The following is a 13,212-nucleotide window of genomic DNA, read 5'->3' as shown; positions in this document are numbered from 1 at the left end:
ATTTATCTTCAAAGGCAAGAAAGCTTCTAATGTAGCTAGAACTGCATTTTCCAATCCAGATTAACAGAAACATCACTGCTTTTCAGCTAGCTCAACTCTTAATTCTCCCTGAGGCATAACAGCTTTTCTCAAAAGCATCTGTGATGGTGTGGGCAATCATGTAGAGACTTTCAGAGAACATGAGAGATGTGTCATTGCCAAAAATACAGGGGTGATCAATTCTTAAACCCCCCCCCAAGCCTCAGCCTGGACTTTAATGGTTATATTAAGGAACTGCAATTTCTACCACCTGTGTTGTGATTAAAAACCGCCAAATAGTGACCTCATCATAACCAAGAACTGAGGTGTCATTCGACACATTCCACACACACATTGGAGCTCCTAAAAGTCCATACCCTCCCCTGATCCCTGGACACCTAATACAAAAGTGTTCTGCAGTCTCCACTCTGCTTACCCACCACCTGATAAGTTTCACAAATGAGGCTGGAACAAGATGAACTTGTGTCGCATGCAAGATGCTGCCTTCATAAACACCAGGAAGGAAACAAAATGAACAGCCGGGACATATGGCAGTGAACTGACAGCACACAGAAACTAGTCCCACACGAACAACAAGGAACATCTTGAAACGCTCCAGACATATGTGTTTTGGGGAGAAGACTGAAATGTTTCATAATAAAAGCAGGACAAAGTGAACTGTGAGTGCCGAATAAAGTTTTAATTAAAAATGAGTTTCTAGCCTTCAATGTGCATATGCAATATGCTTCCCAGATGGGTTTTTTATATGTAAGACTTAACCAAACCAGAAAAGAAACACGAGGCAAATAAAGCTTCTGAAGATGGCATTGAGGCTGGAATGTATGTCAACAGTAGAAAGTTCTGGAACAAACAAACAAGGAAGAGCCACCCTTCTGTCAGCTACTCACAGCATGAACACTAATAAGCTGGTCCTGTAACCTGCACTTGGTGCAAACACACTTTTTACAAGTTTAAACATATACTAAAGGAACTAGGAAACAACCTAGTAGCCAAAAATTATTAACTGTTAAATTATGTTGCGATATATCAAGGCAATAGCAGAGAGCCAAGGCAAAATTCTCATATTACTTCAAAATATAAAGAATATATGAAAATGAATATTACATTAAAATGGTAGGGAACAATATCTGCAAAAAGAAAACTGGATTTTGTAACAATATATAGAATTTTGCAAAAAATATTTTAAAATATCTCCTAATTACATCCACTGTTTTTGTTTGTTTGTTTTCCTGTTTACTGTTTTCTGCACTGACCTTGATCGTTCCTTTTATTTTGCTCGTCTTGAGGTTTGGTTTGTTCTTGTTTTCTAAGGACCTAAAGTACATCATTAAGTTGTTTATTTAGGATCTCCTAAGGTTTATATTTTCCTCCATTGCTGGTGGGATTGCAAACTGGTACAACTCTAGAAATCAATCTGGCATTTCCTTAGAAAATTGGAAATTAGTTCTACCTGAAGATGCAGCTATATTGCTCCTGGGAATATACCAAAAAAAAAAAAATTCCATTGTACCACAAGGACATGTGTTCCACTATGTTCATAGCAGCCTTACTTATAATAGCCAGAAGCTGGAAACAACCCAGATTCCCTGAACCGAAGAATGGATACAGTAAATGTGATTCAATTTACACAGTGGAAACTCAGTTATTAAGAACGAGAACATCATGAATTTTAATAGGCAAATAGGATGGAACTAGAAAATATCATCCTGCATGAGGTAACCCAGACCCCAAAGGCTCCTGCATGACAGAAGCATGGCTGTCCTCTGAGAGACTCTGCAAGGATAATTCCTACTTTTTTTTCCCAGTTAATGTGTTCTTATGAAGACAATCAGTTCTGTTTGGCTACCTGAGATGCTGGAATTCTCTGAGAAGCCCTGTGTGATGTCTGGTGCTCCACAAACCCCAGTATCAACATTCGTTTGAAGAGAACCAAGGAGAGGAAAGCATGTGACTTGGAGCTCTAGAATGTTCCTTAGCCTGAGGAGAAGGCAGCCTGAAACAGATGCAGATACTTACAGCCAACCATTGGACTGAGGTAGGGGACCCTTATGGAAGAGTTAGAAGGATTAAAGGAGCTCAAGGTGATGACAGTCCCATAAGAAGACCCACAGTATCAAGTAGCCCAGACCCCTGGGATCTCCCAGAGTCTAAGCCATCAACCAAAGAACATACATGGGCTGGTCCATGGTACCCAACACATATGTAGCAGAGGACTACCTTGTCTGACCTAGGTGGGAGATGTGCCTTATCCTGTAAAGACTTGATGCAATAGGAAGAGAGATGGGTAGGGGTTTAGGTTGGAGATTGGGTAAGGGGGTGGGTGGAGTGGGTGGGGGGCACCCTCTTAGAGGCAAAGGGGAGGGGTGATGGGGTGAAAACTTCTTAGAGGAGGAACTGGGAAGGAGGCAACATTTGAAATGTAAATAAAATAATTTTTAAAAAAATATGAGTAGTTACAGCTATGAATTTCCCTCTTAGTATTACTTTCACTATGAAGGCATATGAATGTAATTACTGAAAGGATTAATTAATACAGAAAGACTCTACCCAGAGTTCACGGCACCTTCTGTTAGTATCCCAGATAGAGATCTAAGCAAGAGCAGGGCTGCTTTAGCCTGCCTGACTTTGTTCCTTGTTGGTGAGTGTATCTGCTTTGTTGTCACCATTGCTTCTGCCATCCTTTGTTGACATCAGAATCTAGTTTCTTTGCCTTCCATCATGGACTGAAGATCATCAGAAACCCAGAAGTCCTTCAAAACCAGGTGGACACTTGCAATGCACCCAGCCTTGTGGACTGAGTAGTTCCTGAGTTCTTGGTCTCCTGGAATGCAGACACTTTTAGACTACTCAACGTGTATTATGTAAACCAATCTAATAAACAGCTTTATATGCTACTCATGTGTCAATTCTGCTTTTCAAGAGAACCCTCACCAATAAATATTGTGTGTAGAAAGAATAGAAATAAGACAGCTGTATAGCAGTTTCCTAAAAGGTTAAGCCTTCCCTTTTGAAGGGAAATATCCTACAACATAGGATGTAAAGGGAAAGTGAACTGAGAGGGTATCTTAGGGTGTAATGTTTATAAGGAGGTGAAGTGAAAGGATGCTCTAAGGCAATGGCTCTCAATCTGTAAGTTGTGATGCCTTTGGGGCCAAACCCTTTCACTAGGGTCGCATATCAGATATCTTGCATATGAGATATTTACATTATGTTTCATAATGGTATCAAAATTTTAGGAAGTAGCAATGAAAATAATTTTATGGTTGAGGGGTCACTATAACATGAGTTACTGTATTAAAGGGTCACAGCATTAGGTTGAGAACTACTGGTCTGAGTAAGGTAACAGATTTCACTTGCAGAGGAGTTCCATTAAAGTAGATTCACTGGGCTTCTCCATTCCCCAAGGGAATAAAGACAGAAAAGGCTGCTGAGTCCCTCTCAAATGAGGCAAGCTGCAAAGCAGACTCTTGGACCAGCCAAACAGCCTGAAAAGACAGAGACAAGCCAAACTGCTTGCAAGAAACAAAGCCCAGCTGAGCTGCCTGGGAGAGGACACTCTTCATCCTGTTGAAGTGCTTCGTTTCCAGTTTTGGTGAGCTGTCATTCATGCAAGAGTATTAAAAGCCAGCCTCAACACCACAGGACAAGCTGAGGCAGGGCACAGAATCAGTGACTTGGGGCCAGTACTGATAGCAGCTAGTGACTAGAGAAAAGTAAAAGAGGGAAAGAAAATTACACACACACACACACACACTGATGAAGCGAGACAAGCTCCAACAACTTCACACATACATACATATACACATACACACATACATACACACACACATACATATTTATTATACATTGAGTGAATGGAACAAAGCTCTAACCATCTTTATATACATATGCACATACACACATATACACATATACATATATACATATTTACACATTGGGTGGATGGAACAAAGCGCCAATGAGCAGGCTCCAACAATTTTCACACACACAGAGACACAGACACAGACACAGACACAGACACAGACACACACACAGACACACACACAGACACACACACACAATGGAGGGAGCAAGCTACAACAATGTATTTTTTCCTCTTGGCCTTTTTATAACATCTAAGACAAAGTTCTCTATTTAAGGAAAAGATTATCTCATAGCCAGAAGTTACACATTCTCTAAAAACAATCACCATGAAAACATATTCTTCAAAAACAGAATAAAACCATTACACAAGAGGATATTACAACTGAATTATTGATTGTGTATTTTTTGAAACATATGCCTAGCAAAACTTTTACGTATATAGAAAAAGTATATTTATTTTTGAAGTCTTGTTCAGCTACACTACCTATTTTCTACTCTTATAAGAGAATTATTTACTCTTTAATTATAACCCTGTCTTATGTTGCACACTGAAACCTATGGCCACATCCCTAAATCACAAGATCCAGTAACTCAGACCCAACCTAGAATGAATGTTTTCTTTCATTACTCACTTGTCCCAAGCCTATTTTTCTCTTCCTAGTACAATTACATGCTTGTAACACATGAAAACTCACTGTACGCCATTTCTAACTTATTTTCACTACAAAGGAGAGGGCACATTCTATTCTTAATTCTAACTTTATTATAACTTAAATGATCTCCTTAAACTTCCTATCAGTTACCCTAACTTCCTAAAAGTATTTAAAACAAATCAGGAATACTGTAAAATCATTAATTAATCTAAACAATATTATTTTATGGAAGTCATCTTCATATTGATCTGCACAAAAAAAATGCCCAACAGAGTGGGCCATCTCCAGGAAGCTCACCTGACCACTGCAGCTTCTCTTGCATGGCTTCTGCCACTAGGTGCAGCGGTCTTAGAGTCATTTCTGCTCTTGTAAGTAACCTGCAGTCCATACTCCTATAAGTAACCCCAATAAAAGTCATTAGTTCATCAAGCTGGGCTTTTGTCTGTCCTTATTTACCTTTGCAGGGTAAATAGATGAATGTATGTCACATCTCTCCAGAACATGTGTCTGTCACAAGAGTATTCAGTAGAAAAATGGGGGGATCAGACAGAACCATCATCACAATATACCCTAAGGGGGCAATGTATATACTAACTCAAGACTACTGCAAGATATTTCTGTAAGATTAAAGATTCTAAAATGAAACACATTTGTATATATAATTGTGTATATATATATATATATTACTATATTATGTATTATTTATATTATACTATATATTTATATTACATTTCATAAATATATTACTTATAAATTTATATTACATGTTATATTTGTTATATTATATATAATTATAAACATTAAAAAATAAGGGCAAGTATATTAGAATTTAAAAGTTATATCAATCAACATTTCTTCCACGGTGAGACAGGATTTTACCTTCTCTCCCTATGATGTTTTCTTCTCTTTGTGTGATGTTTTAAGTAGCGAACTGTGCTGATAGACATATGCATATAATTTTACATTTCACCTCAAACCATCTACACCAGATTTGGGATACATATTGCCCCAGTGGAGTTTAGACTGGTTACTCTTTGGGTTGTTTGTGTCAGGACTGTATTGAATCAACAGTATAGCTCTCAGTTCCCAACTTAGTCTAGTTCAACCCCACTGTAGGAGAGGGAGAAAGCCCTTGTAGAGGGTTCTTGCTGACCTCTGCAATAGCCTTAGAAGGAAGCCTGCCCCAACGTCCCATTATCATATTCATGGTCTCTTGCTTTATGTTTATATAGAGGTGTAGAGGGCCCTTGGTTCCACAGCTCAGAGCTTAAAGCTTTTCTTCGTTATGTTCTGTGGTTCTAGTGTAGTGGGGACGAGAGGGTATAAGCCATTGTCAGGTGCTTCCTAGAGACATCAGTCACATCCATGCTCTGTTTCAAAGTTTCAGCTCCCAGGTCGTCCCACCAATTGGGTATCCATCTTTGGTGGTTGAGCTGACTGTTCTGCAGCTCTGCTGTGAAGACTTGTAAGGGAGGCACTTCTCAACAGTTTCGACCACCGTGTTGAGTTCCACACACCAGTTCCCAGTTACCCCTGACTGCTTACTTGCACAGATCTCGCCTCGCTTGATAATTCATTCATAGCTATCATATTTTGTAGGGACAGAAGCTGGTTACACCAGTGAGAGTTCTAAATCTCTCATCTTCCTTGGAAGCTCACTTAATAAATTATTTATAAGTAGACTTTTAGGTCATTGAAAACATTTGCTATAGACCCATCTCAGTCATTCTGAAGCCCTGTCTTCTCCATCTTCGGAGCATCACCCATATCTTCAGCACCCAAACAGGGCATCACTAGAATATGCATCATGACTAATGGCCTCATGGAAGCTGCACCATGAAGTTCCTCAGTTAACTGAAGATTAGATATTTATTCAGAAAATAATAACACACGTTTATCAGAAGAACTTTTTACTGATGTTTGGGGTCTAAGAAACGGTGCCTATTATTTATATGATTTCAGTCTTGGGCCAAAGCAAGACGACTGCAAACCTAAAGGTATCAGGCTATACACAGTGAACAATATGTTCTGTCCACTAAAAATACAGGGAAGCTTATAGATAATACTGTGACAAGAATTAGGTATGCCATTCTTTTTCTTCATGAAAGAAAAAAAAAGTTTACACCAAACATTAAAAGCTATCTAAAGCCTTTCCTGTGTATTCAAACAGCAAGGGTTTAAGCTAAAAAATCTCTGGCAATAATTTCAGGGTTTATTGCCAGAAAATACTTTTTATATTACCAATATTTATTCTCAAAAGCGCACTTGAAATTTGAGACTTTTTATTTCTTTAGATTTTTTTTAAAAAATTAAGTTTAGGCTTTAACTTTATTTTTCCTTTAGATTTTTTAAAAGATAGAATAAAAGTCAATTCTGGAAGTATATCGTACAAGAGATTTTAGAAGTTCCATTCAGTCAAAAGCTATACTGGTTGTGAATACTCCTTGATATTTTTCTTCATATGAAACTTCAGATAAGGAATCAGCTTTTCACCTATGTTCACAAACCACAAAACTTCTAACCTTAGCTCTACTTTCTTCTTTGGGATTCAGGTACACCTGAATAATACTATGAGAATTAAATAGCATTGTTTAAATGTCCAAAGATATTTCTGCAAAAATTTTCAAACTTCAAATGTTATAAGCATCAAAGTAAAATATTTGGGTGGAGTCCAGCATACGTTTCAACCCTGCCTCAGACCCAGCATCACCATCGCCTTTGTCCTCTAACCTTACTCTGCTTTCTCAGTTTCTGAATACACTGTGTTTCTTTGTGACTCCAAGCAAACTCTAAAACTCTGCCCCTCTCTCTGATAAAAATCATCCTTTAAGATGAAGGGCTCACTATCTGATTCCATTGTTCATTAAGGAAATGGGTGGTCCTCGCCTGGAGTATCCACCTAAATATTTTCAACATGTATTGCTTATGCTATATATGCCCATGGTTTTTAACCTTTAAAAAATATTCTTTAAAAATTTCATACAGTTGCATAATACATTCTGGTCATATTCAGTCCCATTCCTTAGCCACCTCCCTAATGCACCTTACCTCTCCCAACAAGTTCCCTTCCCACTATTTTATCTTTTGTTTTGTGAGCCACTGGGTTTAACCAGGCCCTCCTTTGCTGGTATAGGTGTGGAGCTATTCACTAGAGCATTTACAAGTTACAGGTAGCTACATGCTGGTGAAGTGGGGAAAGTGGGGTGTTTTGGACTGATGGAGGCTTAAATCAGTCAGGTGAGATGGCATGGTTTAAATGTCCAAAGATGGGGTTTTTTTTGGAAAAAAATACAAAGTTGAAATGTTATAGACATGAAAATTTGTAAAATGTGGCCAGCAACCTCTAGCTTTTGCCACCATGTTTCCTCACCATAATGGACTGTGTCCCCTAGAAGTGTTACCCAATTAAAATCTCTTTTCCTTAAGTCCCTTCTTATCAGGTATTCTGTCACAATTATGAATAATGAATGCACAGACTATATAAAACCTATGGTGTTGTAAACTATAAACTTTAAGTAGGCACTCAGTGTCTGATAGGTTAAAAATCCACTAGAGTCAAATGTTCTCTTTGTCCCATGTTCGCAACATAAACACCTGAAAATACTTTGTAACTCAAAAATGGGCATCTTTCCTCTTTTTTTGGCACAAAAAAATCAAACATACAAATAAACAACAACAAAAAAAACAACAACAAAACACAGTTCTCCTCTGGGTTCCAATAGAACCAAGATGATTTTGACTGTTTTCTTTAAGATTATCAAGAAAACCTCTCCAAACTATGCAGCCTCCATGCCAACATGCATTCCTTATGCAGGGCAACCGTAGGAATGAATCATATGTGAGTCACTGCCAGGACACAGAAGAGAACAGGGAAAGCATAGTTGTTTTTGCTTGTGTTTTTGGTTTTTTTCCTATTCTTTGGAAAATTTTTAAATATTTTTAACATGTCCATGTTATGTGACATGGTGAATTCCCTTACAAAATACTTTTCTATTTAGTAACATAATTAATTTGTGAATTCTGGGAGGGAAAATAGTAAAAGATTATTTTAAAATAGCATTTTAAATGAATCTAATAAATTGCCAGTTTGATGATGATGATGATAGTGGTGAAGGTGGTAGTGATGGTGGTGGTAGTGGTGTGATAATGGTGGTGGTGATGGTGGTGATAAATGCCCTTTATATAGCTCCTAGCAGGGGCCCAGCAGTGTTTTAAGCACTTAGTAGTTAATGAGGAATCTTAAATGGGTGGTAACATTTTTATTTTACACATGAAACTGAGACTCAAAGACATTTCTCTGAGAACATGCAGTTAAAGGGTCGAATGAAGATTTGATTTATTCATCAGCTGACTTCAGAAGCCACATACATTTAACTACTATGCTTTTCTGGCCACTGAGTAAAATGTGATAGCTAAGTATAATACATGTACATGCACTCACATACATACACACATGTATATACACACTGTAATCTTCCAGTAATGAGGATTGATAAGTCACAATCACTAAAGTAACCTAGAAGCAGTCCTCTGGACCACAAATTCCAGTGTCAGTTCACGTGAATTATGATATCCCACTGCTGTCTCCAGGATCCTCCACGTCAGAACTATAGTTGCTCTTATAAAACATAATTGTCCTAAACCCCTGAAATGTCTATTCTTGGCTCTCAACTTGGCTACATCTGGAATTAACTAAAATCCAAGCTGTTGAGTGTACCTGTGAAGGATTTTTCTGGACTGGATCATTTGAGGTGGGAAGACCCACTGTAAATCTGGGCTACATCTTCTGGTGATTGTAAGCTGTTTTTACAAACACTACTTCTAACAAAGGTTCTTGAATGCTTTAACCTCTCTTCTAGCCCACCACCCCACCAGAAGTTGTGGAAAAGAAAGGTTATTAGGATATGGGGGAAGTGGACCTGTTTAGAAATTGTTCTTTGGAGCATTGTCAGGAAATCAGCAGTTCAATTCACAGGAATCAGCAGTGGCAACTCAATTCACTTGCAAACACCTCACGAATATAACAGCAGTCCAGTAGTGTTGGGATAGCAAACATGTTTGAGCAGTGGTGACATGACCTGGCAGAAACAGTCAGGCCTCCAGCAAATCGGCATGAGTCAGCAGGAGCAACCAAAACCAGGAGGGACACCAGAAGTTCTCTGCCATGCCTCTCTCAGAGAAGATGCAAGACCAACGAAGCATTGCAAAGCTAGCTATGCAAGACTCCATCGCTGTCCGTTGAGTCCTATTTATATCCCCCTAAATATCATGTGTCCTCTCACGGGTCTTGCCTCACCCCATGAGTCTGTCTTAACAAAACTCCACACGAGTCAGTATCAGCTGATATCATTCTGCCAATTGGCCCAAGTCCTTGGAAGGGGCGAGGAGAGGCGGGAGCCTACAAGAAGGTCTTTGGAAATTTTTCTCTACGGCATTACCACAAGCAGAGCTCAGTAAGGCCATGTAAGGCAAACCAATACATGTGTGTTCTTAGTGAAGAATCCGTCACATGTGTCCTTTTACATGCTTGCTTTAGCAAAACATCCTTTCAGTTGTATCTGCTTCAGCAAAACGTTCCTTCATGTGTGTTGGGGAAATATTAAAAAAAAAAAGAGAGAAAGCCAGCATGTTCCCACGCTGGTACTGGCAAGGCAACTGGTGAGCAGGCGGCAGTGCTCACACAGGGCCACAGGGCTCCTGCCCAGTGATTCTCACTCAGCGGTCCCTCTGCCCACCAACTCTCCTACTCTGTGGGGCCACAGGGCCTCTGCTAGCCATCTTGCTGGCACCCGCCCTCCCCAGTTCATCTCACTACCATGCAATGCTCCACACACCTATGATCTGTCACCTTACCATCTAATTACCCAGTAGAATCAAGTCTCTTAATGTTTAATTAACCAATCAGATTTATATATAAATAATATTACTATTTACAAGATGTCAATACAATAATTTTAAAGCCAATTGATAAGGATAAAAGCTTTATCTCAATATTTCAAACCTTGTGAAAACACAGCTATTTATGGCTAGAAAATGCCACACAGGTACACTCCAAAGCCATCTTGGTTCTCCTCGCTTCTTCTCCTGCAACCTCTCCACCGCCCCAACTCCTAGCTCCGCCTCCCTTTTCCTGTCCAATCACAGGCCTTTCACTGCCCTAATGTGATTGGACAGGGAAAGTCCTACAGTACATGTGTGTGTCTGCTTTAGCAAAACATCATTTGACATAACTGACTTTTACCTTCAATCTCACTGAAAAGTACATTCCTTCATTGCTGTTAGAGTTCTTTGGAATATCTGTACCTATATCTATCTATACCTATCTCTATATCTATCTATATCTATCTCTATATCTATCTATCTATCTATCTATCTATCTATCTATCTATCTATCTATCTATCTTACTAGGTAAGGCCTTATTCCAAACAACTATTGGACTCTTGGACTTTCCACTAGGAGATAGCCATTGCTGGACTACTCAAAGCACAGCCTGTAAGCAATGTACATATATACATATGGTATATATGGTATACGTATAGTATAATAAATCCCACAATATAAGAATATATATTCACATATATAACAATAAATCCCCTCAAATTTTCATATATAAACTTGTATATACACATATACATACATATATATTTTCCTTCTTACTAGTTGGAACATACATGCATTAGGGTTAACAAGCACAACAGTGACAAATTCAGGGGAAACTCTGAGTCTGCTCATCCATAGAGGCCATAGTACTGCTATTATGACAGGTGGAATTTATTCAGATTGTAGTTTCCCTTTCCCAAAGCATCTATACAAGTAAAGTACAAGTCCTTGACATGTGAGAATAAGCCCACAAATATTTTACTTTTTGCTATTTACTGATTATTATTTACTATTTTACTATTTACTGATACTTCTATAAAAAATTAAAGGTGATATATTCATACCCTGGTTCATAAGTAGATGAAAATTAGGTTTTACAAAGTTGTAAGTAGTTTCCCTACTATTACTGAGGATTTTTTTCCCTGATGAATTTGTAAGCCTCAAAAGGTATATAAAGTAGAAACTTAAGGGTTCTTTGGAAAGTCAGTTAGATGCTGTTTTGTTGGGGCAAACACATGAAGGAATGTTTAGCTGAAGCAGACACAGTAGAAAGCAAGTATGTGAAAGGACACATGATGAAGGATTCTTTGTTACCAATATACATGCATGTATTACATTACATGGTTGAGCTGCATTTGATGGGACTCCATAGAAAAAACACACCAAAAAAAAAACTTCTGGTGGTGTGTGGCAGTTTCTTGCCACTTCCTCAGACTTAGTCTGATTGGCAGAGTGGTATCAGCTAAGGCAAGACTCATGAAGGACAAGTGTTGTTTGGAGGCTATAAAAAGGACTTGGTGGACAGTGCCAGAACCTGAGCTAGGCATACTTTTAAAGCCAGCTGTGCAATGCTTGTGGACCTTGAGTCTTCACTGATCTTCACTTCCCTGAGAGAGCCATTCCTCCAGGATTTCCTCTTGGTCCCTACTGCTGACTCGAGAGGAGGCTGAGGTCTGGATCTCTCTGCTAGGTATTGCTATCACTGCTGATTCGTGTTTGCTGTCCCTACTCTACCAAACTGAACTGCTAGTGTGTTCCTGAACTGTTTTCAAGTGAATTAAGCTAATCTATGAACTGAACTGCCAATTCCCAAACAACACAGAGGGGAGTTGAACCAAAGAACCTTTCTAAAAAGGTCCACCTCCCTACCTCCACCCCCATATCCTTTATTTCCCACTACCTGTGGTGGGTGGTGGGCTAAAAGGAAGGTTAAAGTACTTAAGAACCATCATTCTAAGATTTAAAATAGGTTTTGAAAAAATTAAAGTTACAGATGTATCTATTTTCAATTTTTTAACCTGTGTTCTATGATATTGTCTTTCAAGAAAGGCTTTTCTCTTTTCATGGAACAATATCAAAGCCATGAAAAACAAATCTTTATAAATTCATATACCAAGAGAAATGTAGCAGCACTCAATGGTGTGGTTACGCAGCTGAGGAGGACAACTAAGTGTCCCAGGAAATACCCATGTCCTTTATCAGTGATGTTCTCTGTGAACTCTCAAGTCAGTTAAAATGTGTCTCTGGTGACATTCCTTACATATATTTCTTCTTCCTCGGTTGACGGCATAATCCCTTCTGAGCATGTAGATGTTAGAAATGTGCCCTAGATTTTAACATATTCCTATGAACTCACTTCTATTTTAATCCACTGAAGTTCTTCCTGAGGAGATACTGGCTCTACTATTTAAAGCACAGGAAGGAGAACAGTTGAGGTTAAAGTTTAAGGCTTGCCATTTAGTGTCTGGACTTATACTGATGAGTCACAGACGTTTGATCCTTAATTTCTACTCTGTAAGGTTGAGATTACATACATGTCTTCTTCAGCTCATTGGTATGTAAGAATGTCAGAGTATATATACAAATACAAAGTACAAATAGGGCCCCTAAATAAAAACTGGATATTCTTGGTTTTAGAACTTTAAAGTGTATTCCATGATGTATAAGAAGTATGCAAATGGCCGGGCGTGGTGGCGCACGCCTTTAATCCCAGCACTCGGGAGGCAGAGGCAGGTGGATTTCTGAGTTCGAGGCCAGCCTGGTCTACAAAGTGAG

This window comes from Mus caroli, chromosome 4, assembly GCF_900094665.2.
Source record: "Mus caroli chromosome 4, CAROLI_EIJ_v1.1, whole genome shotgun sequence".
NCBI lineage: Eukaryota > Metazoa > Chordata > Mammalia > Rodentia > Muridae > Mus > Mus caroli.
This window is presented reverse-complemented; position numbering follows the sequence as displayed.